The sequence below is a fragment of the Chenopodium album genome, chromosome 13, assembly GCF_948465745.1.
Source record: "Chenopodium album chromosome 13, dcCheAlbu1.1, whole genome shotgun sequence".
NCBI classification, from domain to species: domain Eukaryota; kingdom Viridiplantae; phylum Streptophyta; class Magnoliopsida; order Caryophyllales; family Amaranthaceae; genus Chenopodium; species Chenopodium album.
This window is the reverse complement of record NC_137846.1, coordinates 50,095,150-50,111,411: the sequence shown is the minus strand read 5'-3', so window position 1 is coordinate 50,111,411 and position 16,262 is coordinate 50,095,150. Positions and strand designations below refer to the sequence as shown.

Genomic DNA, 16,262 nt, shown 5'->3' with positions numbered 1-16,262 from the left:
TAATAATAATAATGGAGACATAGGAATCATTGAATTGAATACAATGAGAGTGAGGGATCAAGCGGGTAGAGCCCTCTTCCTAATTTCAAGTGATTATGAGATCGATTTTCATCACTCGTTCTTAACTTGTAACTCTCTAAATAATAATAATAATAACAATAATAATAATAATAATAATAATAATAATAATAATAATAATAATAATAAGTGGTGAGCTTGTGATGCAGAGGGTGACCAAGACCATTGCCCTTATGGATAAGGTCGTTATGCTGGATGATCATCAATGTGAGCTGTTGTTACTTAGGGCATGTACCGGAGTATCTAATCTCTACTTTGCATTGCGTACTTATCCTCCTATTACTTTTGAGGCGACTCAGCGCACTTTCGATGGGGCTATTCGATCTACCTTGAAGCGTATTGTTACTGCTCTGGGGCTGGGGTTTGGCGACTGACAGTGGCAACTTGCCACCTTATCATTTGCGTTTGGAGGGGTTGGTGTTTATTCCGCAGGTGATGTTCATCATTATGCTTTTCTTGCTTCTCGGTTGCAGTCTGCTGGGTTGCAAACACAACTTCTACGGCATGCTGGTATTGTTGGTCTTGGACGAGCCTTTGAGGATGTGTTGGGTCTGTTTAATGAAATAGTGGAATCTGACACTTTGAGTAATCCTAGTGAGGTCGCTGCCCCTAAACTCATGAAGAAATTGGCAGATGTATATTTCACAAAGGTTACCGCTTCTGCAGAATTTGCTTATTCTTTAACTCTTCGACAATCAACATTATGGAAATCACAGCAGGGAGATCACACCTCTGCTTGGCTTCAGGCAGTCCCTATTTCGGGGTTAGGTCAGACGATGGATGTCAAGACTTTTTGCTGTGTGCTATGCTACCGGTTAGGTGTTCCATTGTTCTCTATCATGACGCCGTGCTCTGCTTATTCAAGGGTTTTTGCTGCGGATATTTTCGGTGATCACGCGGTGTCTTGTACTGGTATTGTGGGCATTAAATATCAGCATAATATTGTTCGGAATACACTTGTTGATGTTTGCTATTGGTCAGAGATTTCAGCAAGAAAGGAGGTTGACATAGGGTTGTCTGGAGGGAACGACAGGGCTCTCATACCTGCAGATGTGTTACTTTATTCATGGGATCATAGTCGCGATGTCTGTGTTGACTTGACAGGGTCTTCTCTATTGACATAGTCTGGGCTTTCTGACTTTTTTCCTGGACGGATAGTGGCTGATGCGGCCAATCGGAAGCGGGTCAAGTATGAATCCAGTTGTCGAGCAATTGGATATGACTTTCTTCCTTTCTCTTTCTCATCTCTTAGGGAGTTAGAAAAGGAGGTTGTTGTATTGCTGAACCGGATCCAGAAGTTCTCGAAGACTCAGGACATTGGGGGTGCGTGCTGCAGCTCATATCTTATTAGGATCGGCTTTTCTAAAGGTAGAGGAGTGGGGGGCTAGATTGTATCTCGACTTCCCACTAATTTTCTATAGGTTGTATAACTCTGTATGTTTTTGAAATATAATAATAATAATAAATAAATAAATTATATTAAATAAGATTAGCTTTAGGGTATTATTAAATGTTTAAAGATACTCTAACATAATATCTTTGACTACCGTATATCATTCCCTCAGACCCTCGCGATATATTCTTACGGATACCTTGCACACATTATTAGTAATTTTAAATCTTTCATGTGATACGCATCGTTGATAAACATTGCAGGATATTTTTTTTTATGCAATACTGAATTCATACTGATGATCCCGAAGTCCTAACTAATTTTTCGACAAGTAGGAGTTGTAAGAATGAACTATCAAGGAAACTATGTCCTTATAATTTTTGATAGAATATACATCCCTCCAATTCCAACCACTCTTTATTTTGATGTGTTTTAAAAACTAGTTTAACTCTTGTGTCATGCAGTAATTTTCAGTGTTATTATCAATCAATGAAAAAAATTTGTTAAAAGTTAGTGTGAATTAAACTATCGAAACATTTACTAAAATGAAATATAGTCATGAAAAAACCGATTAGCTAAATATGTACTTTATAGTTAAGTATTTGAGCATATGGTTATTTTATGTATTTTCGTGTGCTATTGTTAAAGTGTTATTTTTCTAGTTAACTAAATTAAAATTTTTAAAGTTATGTACTAAATTGTGAATAAATTTTCTTTGTACACACTATTAAAATCACTCTATTATTTCAACTAAAACTGCACAACCTAATTAAAATAATATTATTACATATCATTCCAACAATATATTATTTCTCATTAAACTTTTCTCCTCATATGAACTCTAATTAGATATCAATATATTTTAAATTATATTTTGGCAATATTTATATAATAATTAATAGTTATCAATCAATAAGTTATATAGTTATTGATTGATGTTCTTACGTAAATATTGGTCATCAAGATATTTTACTTAACAAAAATAAGTAATAAAAATCTTATGTTGATAATGTACTACGTATATGATATTTTTCCTAAAGAAGTTATTGCATTTTATTCTTTCTATAATTAAAGATCTAAATAATAATTTTTTTTTTACAATTAAGGTTATTTACATTTTAGTCAACTTTTTTTTTTACCTCATTAAACTTTACTTAAAATAATATTTTCTCAAAGAAAATATAAAAAAATATTTAAGGACATACCAGACGCTGACACATGTCATTGCTGGTGTGTCTTTTAGTATATAGTTATTGATTGATTTAGATTTTTTTGTGAACCAATATTATTTATTCCATACTTTGCACTTTTGTAAACAACTACTATTCAAGAGATTTTTTTTTTAAAAAAACAACTATTATTATTTGAAAATTATTTGAATACCATTACCATTTCACGACAAAAATTAAAAAAATCGTCATGTGGGGCCCACATGAACCAAACCCTAACCACCCATGCACCACTACCTCACCTGAACTGAACCCTAACCCACTCCGTCCCCCACCTGAACCGAACCCTAACTACTTAACTAGTGGTAAGTGGTTGGTTCGGTTCAAGTGGGGGTGGTTCGGGCTTGGTTCAGGTGGGGGAGTTGTGGGTGGTTAGATTCAAGTGGGCCTCATAGGATGGGTTTTATTTAATTGTTGTCGTTGAATGATAGTGGACTTCAAATAAATTTACAAATAATGGTAGTTGTTTTTGAAAAAATCTTTAAATGGTAGTTGTTCACAAAAAGTGCAAAATAAATAGCAGTGATTTACAAAAAATCCTAAAAATTTTGCTTTATTTCTATTTTATTGTTTTTCGAAAACCCCCTTTTATTATCTTCCCGTCTTATTACTTTTACGCCTCATGCTCTACATTTTTACACACTCTTGCTCATAATTTATTCATATTTTTCTTACATCCATCCACTTTATCTATTTATTTGTACTACTCATTTCGTTCCTGAATCATTAATACACTCAAACTTGACACACATGTCAATATATTAACTTGACATTAGATACATATCATTAAATATTAGTTAAATATTTTAAAATTTGATACTATAAAACTCTATTTTACAGCATATTTTATGATGAATTTTGTTGATTATGTGTTACTAAAAAAATGTGGGTTAAAGTTAATATTTCTTCTGTTTTTTAGTTGACATCTTTCTATTATCACGCTTGATTACCAACGTATCTTTTAACAATAAATATCTCTAATTATCAATATTGTAAAATCATAAAAAATGAATATTAATAAAATATACATTGAGATGATTCAAACAAGTCTCATGGGAATATTTGTTTTATTGTATCTATAATTTACAAAAGCGAGTTAAATAATGGTGTGTGGATAGTGTAAAAATTAAATGGTGTCAATTGAAAAAACAAAGGAAGTATATATATAGTGAAAAAAAAGTCAAATATGTCAATTATTTAGGAACAAAAGAAGTATATTTTTTAATTGCTTTCACTCACCTTTTCCTTTATTACACGGCACCATTCACATTTTTCATGCATTTCTAAAAACAAAAGTATAGAGGAGGCGAGCAAACTTTCAAGAATGGTATCGAGTATAAAATTTATCGACAAAGATCTTGTTCTTCAACTAACCTCAACAACCCCGTCAAAAAAAAAAAAAAAAAAAAAAAACCTAATAATCCATCTAGTTTTAAATTTTTTGTGAAACTTGTCCATCTTGTGGGGTTTTGGTAAATTATGACAAGTTAAAGCATATAAGTTTGTATTTTGTAAATTACAGTCATTTAAAAAACAGGAAAAAGATATATACAGCTCTATAGGAAGCTAAAAGTGAAAAAAATTGACAATAAATAAACATTTATTACACCTATTTATTTGTGAATTGTCGATAAATCCCCAATGAAATTCTAAAAAAAGGAAGTATATTTAGGGTTGCATATAGCATTACCCTTAAAAAAACGATCTCTAAAATTTTAGCGAGATATTTTCTGACACACAAATCGATGAAAAAATTGAATTGAGTTGTAATTTACAACTTATTATAGTATTTTTGGGCTGCAATTTGCAATTTTTTTTAAATGGCTGCAATTTACAAAATACAAATTTTAAATGACTGCAATTGACAAATTTACTTAATAAGTTTAATAAAGTCCATATAATATTGATATTAGCCTTTGTCAAAAAAAAAAAAAAAAAAAAAAAATTAGCCATCTTCAGTCTTCACCAACTATTCCTAATTCTGCATCCCATATAGTATCTATTACGAATAAGAAATTGATTATCAGATTTAATTATTGTAACAATGTTCTATATTCTATTACAGCCGTATATATTTAAGATGTCAAATGCTTACCGTTAATAAAATTAATATTAATATGTAATATTAACTTTGCAACACGTTTTGTGTGCGGCTAATCACATTACGTGTCCGCTTGTAAAAAAAAAAAAAAAGTAACTCATATAATAATGATCGAGTAATCTCTGTAAATTCTGTAATACAGATTGGGTAACCTCTATAACACTAAATAAGTAACCCCTATAACATAGACGAAATAACCCCATGTAACACAGTAATATTGACCGAGTAACCCCCATAACACTAACGCAGTAACCCCATGATAATTGGTCATATATAAAAGTTGACTCGATGTATATTGAATTTTTTCCAGCATAAAGTTTTAGGAGATTGAATTAAATGATGAATAATAGAGTTCGTTGGGCTCCATTCACTATTCCTTATTTTTACTGAACTGAAATTATCTTTACTGAATTGAAATTATTTTTGCTGAACTTAAATTATTTTCACTAAACTAAAATGATTTTTACTGATTCTCTATTTTATTTCTGTAAAATTACTAATTTTTACTTAATTAAACTTATTTTTATTAAATTGACATTATTTTTACTAAACTAAAATTATTTTTGATGAATAATTTTTTTTTTAAGGAGAAGTGAACAGAGGTTTAGTGATTTTAAGAGTGATAGTTGAGTTAAATAATACTCCCTTTGTTTTTAAATACTTGCTCCATTTTTCTTTTTCGGCCATTTTTAAATACTTGCTTCACTTTCCTTTTTCAGCCGTTTTTAAATACTTGCTCTATTTCTTTATTTGGAAAGCTTTTACAATATTTAATTCATTTATCTCACCTTGTGGACCCAACATAAATCATATTTTATTAATTTCATATTCTCTCTCCTCCAATTCTCTCAACTACTTTTGCTTTTAACAATTTTTTATTCTTCCACCTACTCTACTACCTCCATATTTAATTTTTTCCTCCAATTTTTCCTAAAACTCCGCCTATAAAGAAATGGAGCAAGTATTTAAAAACGGAGGGAGTAAGTAATTAAAAATAACATACTTTGAAAAAAAAAGTAATTTAAAAGTAATATGTGTGCAAGAGAAATAATAATAATAATAATAATAATAATAATAATAATAATAATAATAATAATAATAAAATATGAGTCGAGTCCATAGATGAGATATATAATAAAAAAAATATAAAAATATTGGTTGAAGAACGTGAAATAAATTCCACTTGAAAGGAAGGAGGTGGATGGAATTTGAATCCGTGACCTTTTGTCACATTGACTCTAATTGTTAATAAGAAATCTATTCAACGAACACCGATAGTTTAATTGTATGATTAGTTTATAAACTCTATCAGTAATTTAAAACCTATGCATGATCTGTGCACCCGGTTAAATAAAAAAAAGGCGGAAAGAACATTTAGATGCTCGAAAAAGAACATGCAGGTTTTTGAAAAAGAACATGCACTACAAGAAAATAACCTTTTCGTAGCAATTATTTTAACCTTTAGTATCGATTGTAATTGCAACAAAAAGCTTTCCCAACGAATGGTCATTCGATACAATATTCCCCGTTGCCTTAGCCTTTAGTAGTGGTTTTCAATATCGTTGGGGTTGGCCTCAATAATCGATACGAAAAACTACATCCAATCGTGGTGATTATTGTAGCGATTACAATCGCTATAAATGTTGAACTCATTTTCTTCAAAAAAAAAAAAAATGCATAACTATGATCTTTATAAGATTCGAACATGCAACCTCAAACTCTTATAGTAAATGTTTCACCAATAAGCTATGATATATTTTATGTATTCTTTGTCAAACAATATTTATATATCTAGTGTTGAAAAGACTTTTCGCATCGATTTTTGGGATTTAGTGGCAATTGTAAATGATACGATTTCTCAAAATTATATAAATGTGTAAAAATAGTGTGGATATATATTATTATGTTTTCCGTATCGATTTTATTTGGGAAAACCATGGCGATTGTAAAATGATACGACTTCCTTAATGATTTCACAAACATACTTGCATATTGTAGCGAATGTACAATCGCTACGAAATAATCGCTATGAAAAAACATTTTTCTTGTAGTGATGTTTGTGTTTAGCAATGAACATGCATTATTAAAGGACATAAAAACATTACAAAAAGAACGTAATAAAAACTTTATTAAAATTTTATTAAAAAAAAACACATTAACGGAAAAATACTTTACCAAAAACATCATTTCCCCAAAAATAGTTCTCTCTCTTCAAAAATTCAACTTTCCATAATAATTTTAGTTCTCTCTTTAAAATATTTTCAACTAAAAAAATTCAAGATTTCATTTTCAAATTAAATTTCAATATTCAAAATAACATAGGTCAAAAGAATATAAATTATAATGTGAAGAACATATAATTCATACTCGAAAAACACACTGATCAAACTCAAAGAACATACGATAATAATAATAATAATTAAAAAAATTGTGCGTCACTCATTACCTCAAAGAACGTACGATCTAAATTCAAAGAACATACTTTATATTATTGAAACCCAAAAAACATGTTTAATCAACATATGTTAAAGAACATAAGTATAAAAGAACATATTATCAAACATATATAGGTATGTTCTTTGTCAAACATAAGTATGTTCTTTGTCAAACACGGTATGTTCTTAATCAAACAACAATATGTTCTTTCCGCCTTCCGTATTATCCTATTTTCAATTTAAAACATATTTTCCAAAAAAAAAAAAAAAGGGTGTAAAATAACCGAGCCTGTTAATAAATTACTTGGGTTCGAGCTCGGTTGAAGCTCATTCGTGTTGTTTTAATTCGTTGTCGGCTTGCTAGTTTTTCTTAAATTGAGCTGGGTAGATGTGAGTGTTAGAGGATCAACTCAACTAAAAACTTAAGCTGATGGTTAATGCCCATGAATATGTTACTCTATCACGCCCCCTCACACGAGAGCCTGTCGGGCTTGAAGTGTGGATGCAGCATGGCCCTTTGTATACTTAGCACGAAATATTCCACTTGAAGGGGGGTAGATGAGATTTGAACCCGTGACCTTTGTAATTGAGTTGGTCCTCTAACAATAAGATCAAAACTCAAGATTGCTTATTTCAAGATTGGATTTAATTCTTTTTGGTGTTTTAAAGAGGCACAAGAACGGGTGATGAGAATCATCTTTATTATTTGGGGCATGGGACATCCAAATATATGATTTACATATCGAGGAATTCTTGATAATGCCTTAAATTAAATGCAATATGAGAGTCAGGGATCACTTATGTGGCTAGAGTCTTTCTCCTAACTCTCATATTGCATATAATTAAGGCATCATCAAGAACTCCTCGATATGTACATTATATATTTGGATGTCCCCTTCTGCAAGGACATGCCCCAAATAATAAAGATGATTCTTGCCAATAACACATACTGCGGAGTAATGTATTATTTCTTTAATAAATAGCCACATTAAATAAAAATATGGGCAAATTACTTAGGATAGACATCAAATAATAAATCACGATATGTGCATATAATAATTAATGGTTTGGTTGGCGATAATGCTATATATATGGAAATGTTTCATCAAGCCATTTCGTAACACACTAACACTGCATTTAGAAGTCGTTTAGTAAAGAGTTAAAGACTCAAACTATTTTTCATAAAAAAACAAATGTCATCCCAAAAATCTCGTCCTATTGCTAACTATCACCCATGCCATTGGGATGACCACTTTCTTAATATCACAAATCCGCACCATGACGAGGTAACTATTTTTTACACGATCAAGATTTAGTCTTGATTATTATTACGTACTCCATATATTATCTTAAGATTTTACCAACTAAATTAGCTCGGCGACATATATCTTTATTTGTATAGATTTATCTATTTATTATTTTATTGGTCATGTTGCAATGAATGGATTAGGATGTCCAAGTTCAAAAGGAGCAAGAAGTGAAACAACATGTAGAGGAAATGAAGAAGGAGCTGCTGGAGACTAAGAACAACCCAATTGAGTTGCTGAATTTCGTCGACGCCATTGAACGTCTTGGATTGGCATATCACTTTGAACATGAGATTGAGGATGCTTTGAGGCAAATTTACGAGAGCTATGAAGAGCAATGTGCCAAAGATGATCTCTACCATGTTTCGACTCGATTTCGTATCCTTAGGCAACATGGTTTCTTTGTTCCTTGTGGTAAGCATTTTAACGTGGTGTATTGACTTATTTGTGATGTTTTATTGTGCAATATAAATTATAATAACATTAACGAACGAAAATAATACGGAGTTAATTATTCTTATTGAGTACTGAATAATTACCAATAACAAAGATCGAAGTATCAACTATCAAATCTATTTACACCTGTAGTCGTACTTTGAACTGTAAATGATGATTAAAACTACGAACAAGTAGTAGAAGGTTGTGAGATCAATTTCGATTAGAGGCACCTTGAGGTTAAAGACTCTTTTACCTTTTATCGGCCCTCACTCCCAAGAGACCTTATTACCTACAAATTAGATATTGGTTGACCCGTGTAAGGTTCCGATCTGATATAACTACTTTTTATCTTGAAATACCAAAAAAAAAAAAAAAAAAAAAGAAGCTATATTAGGATTATAATTCAATTGAAAAAAAATACAAAAAAAAAAAAAAAAAAAAAAAAAGAAGCTATATTAGGGTTATAGTCAATTTAAAAAAAAATACCATTTTGTAATAGGTAATTGCATCATCAAGGACAAGGCTTAGAGACAAAATTAGATATAGGCCTTGTTTGGCAATTGGCTGTTGGTTGCTAGCTGTTACTCTTGGCTTGTCTGACCAGCTGTATGTGTTGGCTTTTTATGTTGGCTGTTTGACTATTGGCTTTTACAAAATATGTTTGGTAAAATTGATTATTGGTTGTTGGATGTTTGGGGCTAAAATTACCTTTAAGGGCATTGATATGTATTATTGTCTTTTTAATAATAATAATGATTTTTTTTTTTTTTTTAACTTCTACTACCAAGTAGTATCACTGCTACACCGTATTTTTTTTCATAAATAATAAATTTTTTTTTTTTTTTTTTTTTTTTTTTTTTTTTTTTTTTTTTTGTAAATAGGATTATTATTTACTACTATTACTAACTAGTATCACTGTTACTTCGTATTATTTTTTCATAACAATTTTTTTTTTATTTTGTTGATTATTATTATTATTATTATTATCCTCACGTGTAAAATAATGCTAAAAAAATTTTCAATAATACAATCTAAAATGAATAATAGAACATAGGTAGTAACTTAGAAAAAATTCTCTCTGTAGTGAAAGTGATACGTTCACCCCAACTTCTCCCAAATTCTCTCTGTAGTATAGTAGTAGTATAGTGGGTTTTTTGGTTTTAGGAGAGAGAAAGGTAATTGATGAGAATGATAATAGGTGTAATGAGGGATAAAATTGTAATTGTTATCATTTAAGCCAAAAGCCAACCTTAAAAAGCTATTCTCACTAGCTTTTGACTTTTGGCAGAAAAGCTGGCTTTTTAGCCAACCAAAAAGCCAATTAACCAAACACAAATTTTGGCTATTTGACCACTTTTAAAAGCCAAAAGCTATACAAAAAGCAATCAAAAAGCTACTTACCAAACAACCCCATAGAGTGATTGAATTATTGTTCCTGCGAATTATTCAAATCCCGTTTAGTACACAATTGTATATTTCAAAATTCATATGTGTGTGTCAGCACTATGAAAAGTTAACTATAATTATTGCACCACAAAAAAAAAAAAAAAGAAAAAAGTTAACTATAATTAGCTAATAAAGCTAGTGTATAGTATTATAATAGAAAATGACGTATCATTTTGAAATGGCACACGTAAATTTATTTGAGGTTTTATTTTTATTTAAATATAGCTAGTAATTATTATAATGCTGGCACAGAAGTGTTTCATAAATTCAAAGATCATGAAAATGGAAGCTTCATACATATTTAAAGTATAGTTATTCTGATCCATACAAATTTAATCTAGCTTTTTATTGAAGGTTGAAACTTCAGAGTAGAAACTTATGCCTTGTTCATTACTTCATTTGACCAATTGGTTGTTGGTGTAGTGATGATTGAGACTACATTTAGTAGGGAGAACCCGTGTTCGATCCTCCGCAACAACAATTGGGAGGAGAGTGGAACCTAACCACCTAGAACTGATCCCCAAATCCGGATTAGCCTAAAGGGCCGGGTGTAACACCAAAAAAAAATTACTTCATTTCAACTTATATTTGTTGAACTGAAATTAATTTTACTAAACTTTAATTATTTTTACTGACTGAAACTAATTTTACTAAACTAAAATTATTTTTACTGATTCTATATTACTCGTATATTTCTATAAAGTTATTGATTTTTACTGAAGTGAAATTAGTTTTACTTAACTGAAAATATTATTATTGAACTCAACTTATTTTTACCGAACTGAAACTATATTATTACAGAATATTTATTTTAAGGCGCTTTTAAGGTGAAGTGAACAGTGCCTTAAAATTGCATCAATGTCCGGTGAGAAACAATTTTTTTTTTCCTTAATAGAAAATTTTAAATTTTAGTTTTTAAAATTATTTATTATTCTTTTAATTATAATTTGAATTTAAAATTCAACATGTGAATGGATCGCTGTTGAAATAATAAATAGAGATGAGAGATGGGAAAGAAAAGTAAAAGTTGTATTCAATCCTCATTTAATCAAACTACAATGAAAGCCTTATATAGGCAAAACAAACAGACTAGGAATGCATAACCTCATATTCTCACGTAACAACTTGCTGTGCTAATAATTAGAAACTAAAATTAACCACTAACTTCTTGTTCCTAAATTTAAGCAAAGTCAACAATTAACTTTGAATCACTAATCCCACCATATATCCAACAATGGCCAATGTATTGATGAAAAACAATTTCATTCTAGCCATTAAAAGTCTTAGCTTCCTAAAGCTATTTATTTTGTGGACTATATATTAATAATGTGAGTTATAATTAAAATGATGGCACAGATGTGTTTAATAAGTTCAAGGAGGAAAATGGAAGCTTCAAGGAGTCGATAACGAAGGACGTTCTAGGACTGTTAAGCTTATATGAGGCTTCCCATGTTCGAGTTCACGATGACAAGATACTCGACGAAGCCCTTGCATTTTCGACAACTCGTCTCAATGCCATGGTTAACCAATTAAGCTCACCTCTTGCTGATCAAGTTGCCCATGCCCTTCATCAACCTCTCCACAAGGGGATGCCGCGAGTAGAGACTAGGCATTACATCTCCGTGTATGAAATGGATCCTTCACATAACACAACTCTCCTCAAGTTTGCAAAACTTGATTTTAATTTGCTTCAAGCCTTACACCAAAAGGAACTCAAAGATCTTAAAAAGTATGTAATCATGTAAATGCAATTTTGTCTAACAATATAGAATTTTTCCAACTTAAATTTTATCAAAGTATAACTTGATCATGATGTTTAATTGACGTAGATGGTGGAAAGGACTACATTTAAATGCATCATATACCCGAGACAGGTTGACAGAGGCGTATTTTTGGATATTAGGAGCTTACTATGAGCCCAAATATTCCTTGGCAAGAAAAGTGTTTGGGAAAATTTTCAAGGCAACATCTCTATTGGACGATACTTATGATGCATATGGAACTATTGAAGAACTTTAACTTCTCACTGAAACACTTCAAAGGTTTGAAATTTTGCATTGGGATCACTATATATATATATATATATATATATATATATAGTGTTGCTTTTGTCTATGTTAAGATAAAATTTTGTATTAAGTCAAGTCAATTTAAATGATAAACACTTAAGCACCAACTTTGACTTTTTTAAAAGGTGATATTTAATGTTTGAAATACTAAAATAAAATGCAGAGTATATAAATTATGTTTTATCTATTTTAATGAGTTTTCAATTGGTTGGAATGACTATTAAGACGGTTGTAATAAATTAAAATTCAGGCCGTGGAACAAAAGTTATGTGGATGAACTTCCGGAGCACGTGAAATGGAGTTATCATGCTATGGTTGAAGCATGTGAGGAAGCCGAGGAAGATCTTGCCAATGAAGGAAGATCATTTTGCGTAAACTATACACGAGAACAGGTAGGTATCAACAGGATTTAATTCATTGTCTAAAATATCTCCTACGACAATCAATATATAGCTAAATATTACATGGTTTGATATCAAAATGATATGTATATTGATTAGACGATCAATATATGTAATATAAATACCTCATATAAAGCTAATGTTATTTGATGTGCCTATTAATTATAAACAAAAAAAGGGATTTTATTTATTTGAGTGTTATATAGAATTTATCCAATATCCCTATGTTATTGTGTTGAGTTTGTTGATATTTTTAACTTCATTTTCTCATGTATTCTCAGTTTAGTTTATTTATTTATTTTTTATTTTTTTATGTGTAGGTAAAAGCTTTGTGCCTAGCTTTCTTGCAAGAGGCGAAATGGTGCCATGAAAAATATGTACCCACGTATGATGAGTATATGAAAATTGCCCTAGTTACCTCACCCTATCCTCATGGCATAATTGCTTCTTTCCTTGGCATGGGAGAGATGGCGACGAAGGAGGTTTTTGAATGGGCAAGCCAAATTCCTATCCCTAAAGCCGTCAAAGCTGCATCCACAATACTTAGACTCGTGGACGACATAGGCGGCCATAAGGTACTCTCTACATATGTTACAACCTATGTTTAATATGGAGTCTAATCTTTTTAATATTTACTGTTTAATTTGCACAAAATTAAAATTAAAATGGGATCTTTTGTCAAAATGGCTACTTTTACAAAACTATTTACCAAAACGGATACTTATCAATATTAATTCCAAAATTAGCTAACTTATTAACTTGGAAGAAAATTATTTATTTCTTATTTTCCTTTGAGCTAGTTTGGTTCACTTTATGGGTTTTTTTAAAGAAAAAAAAAAAATTAGTTTTTATTTTTTTTTTATTTTTTTTTTTGGGGAAATTCGAATGCCATAGTTTAAGATATCCAATGATGAGAGGGTAGCTAGCTTGTTTTTCGTAGGGTGTGCTTTTTTTTTTTTTTTGTTTTAATTTCTGTTAGTGTGTTTTTCTTTTGTTAGGGGTTCTCCCCTCTATTGCACCAAAAAAAAAAATCCCATTAATTTGAAAAATAACATTCAACATGATATATTTGCAACAATTCTCTGGAGACTCTACTTTGTTCAGAGGTGCAAGCATCAGCATTTTAAAAAAAAAAATTAGAGAAAAAAAAAAACAAAAAATTATTCCAAATTTCTAATTAACAAAAAAATAAAAATAAATAAATAAAAAACAACTGAGAACATATTCATTGTCTACCATTATGTATCACTATGTGTAAATTTGATTTATTATACACATTAAACTAAAAAAATATTCAAATTAGCTGACATTAACAAAAGTATACAATTAATAGGCATGAAAAAGATGAACAATACCTTAAAAACCCTTATTGTTATATAAATTTGCAGTAGTGTTGATAGAACAATACTACTTGAAATTTCAAATTTAAATGATACGATCTAGCCGAAAAAATTAGTATATTTGTGCTCCGTATATCGTTAAATTTTCCAACTTAAAAAAAATCCTAAAAACAAAATTAAAATAAATATCAATAAAGTGAACCCTGAATAAAATTGGTTCAAAAGAAAAAGAAATAGCTAATTTACTTCCAAGTCAATAATTTAGCTAGTTTTGGAATTAAAATTCATAATTAGCCGTTTTGGTAAATACTTTTGTCAAATTAGCCGTTTTGGTAAAAGATTCATTAAAATGAGAAAGTGGTTAAAAAGATGGGTGGTGTCACAAAAAAGTAATAAAGTATGAAAAAAGTGTAAGAAGGCGGATAAACTAAGAAAGAGGTGAGTGACACGACAACTGTGCTAGAAAAAAACGTACTTATTATGTGATTTTATGGCAGTTTGAGCAAAAAAGAAATCATGTCGCATCAGCAGTGCAATGCTTGATGGAGAAGCATGGAATGTCCGAGGATGAAGCAAATGAGAAGCTAAGAGAAGAAGTTGAGGATGCTTGGAAAGATATTAATGAAGCAATGCTACAACCTCATGTGATTCCAAAGCCTTTACTTACTCGAATTCTCAACTTAGCTCGTTCGGCTGATGTTGTTTACAAGGATGGTACTGATGGTTACACTGAAGTTAACCAGGCTTTGAAGGATAAAACAGCATCTGTTCTTGTCCATCCTATTAATATGTAGTTATCTTGTTTCGTTTTATTTTATTTCCATGCAATGTGTGTATTTGTTATTTTGTTTTTTAAGGTTGCACTAATGCGTGATTGTGTTTACGTAAAAATGATTGCATCTTGCATTGTCTTACGAGTATTAATTAAATGTACCTTATTTTATGAATAAAACTTTGAATTTTCATGATAAGAATGGAATACGTCTAAAGGTCTAATGCATGTTTTTTTTGTCAATAATGAAATTGCGTTTGGAAAAAAAATTAGTACAATTAATTGAATGTCCACACTGATTATTTTAAGCCATCGAATTATTAACATATTTCTTCCATTTTCAAAAGTTAATTTACTTAGGTCCTGTTCACTCCACCTTAAAAAAATAATATTAAGTAAAAATAATTTCAGTTCATTAAAAATAAATTTAGTTCAGGAAAAATAATTTCAGTTCACTAAAAATAAGTTCAGTTCAGTAAAAATTATTTCAGTTTAGTAAAAATCAGTAACTCCAAAGAAGAAATATAACATAGAATTGGTAAAAATAATTTCAGTTTAGCAAAAATAATTTCAGTTCAGTAAAAATAATTTAACTTCAGCAAAAATAATTTCAGTTCAACAAAAATAAGGTGAAGTAAACGGGGCCTTAGTGTAGACTCTTATATGCATATTTCTCTTTTCTCAAATCCCTTAGGTCTGCATAAATTATTAATTTCCTATCTTTCTCTCTCTTTTTTTTTAAAAAAAAATAAAAAATATTAAATCTCATAACAAACCTCACACACATATACGAGTTATATTTTACCAGATGTAACTAACTCAATTTGAAAGAATGGAATTGGATGACTTTCTCATTAGCATGCTTAACGCATATATACAAATTACAGGTCAAACTCTAGCCTACAATTAAGGCATTATACAAGGGAAAGATATATACGAAAATATAAGCTTAACTAATTAAATTAGAGATATGTACATAAAACTAAGTATATGATAATTATATCATATATTCTAACACACCTCCGCAGTCGTAGCGAGAGGTTCACGAACGCTAAGGCTGTCCCAAAAATCGTAAAAAAACCCGAGGAAGGCCTTTTGTGAAGATATCTGCAATCCGACAATGGGAGGAAACATGTAGAACCCGAACTTCGTCGCCTTTAGCGACCTTTTCACGAACAAAATGAATGTCCATCTCCATATGTTGGTGCGTTGATGATGCACCGAATTACTCGAAAGATAAATGGTACTAACGT

The 16,262-nt window shown here is 30.3% G+C and overlaps 1 pseudogene across 1 annotated transcript; it reads left to right on the top strand.

The window, feature by feature from the left end:
• The first annotated feature begins 251 nt into the window (after nt 1–251).
• Nucleotides 252–15,211, top strand: LOC145575653 ((-)-drimenol synthase-like; annotated as a pseudogene). The gene is made up of 9 exons (XR_014098270.1): nt 252–419; nt 552–677; nt 795–1,130; nt 8,687–8,957; nt 11,784–12,156; nt 12,257–12,469; nt 12,747–12,888; nt 13,218–13,472; nt 14,735–15,211. The product of XR_014098270.1 is annotated as a (-)-drimenol synthase-like (transcript).
• The last annotated feature ends 1,051 nt before the right edge of the window (nt 15,212–16,262 follow it).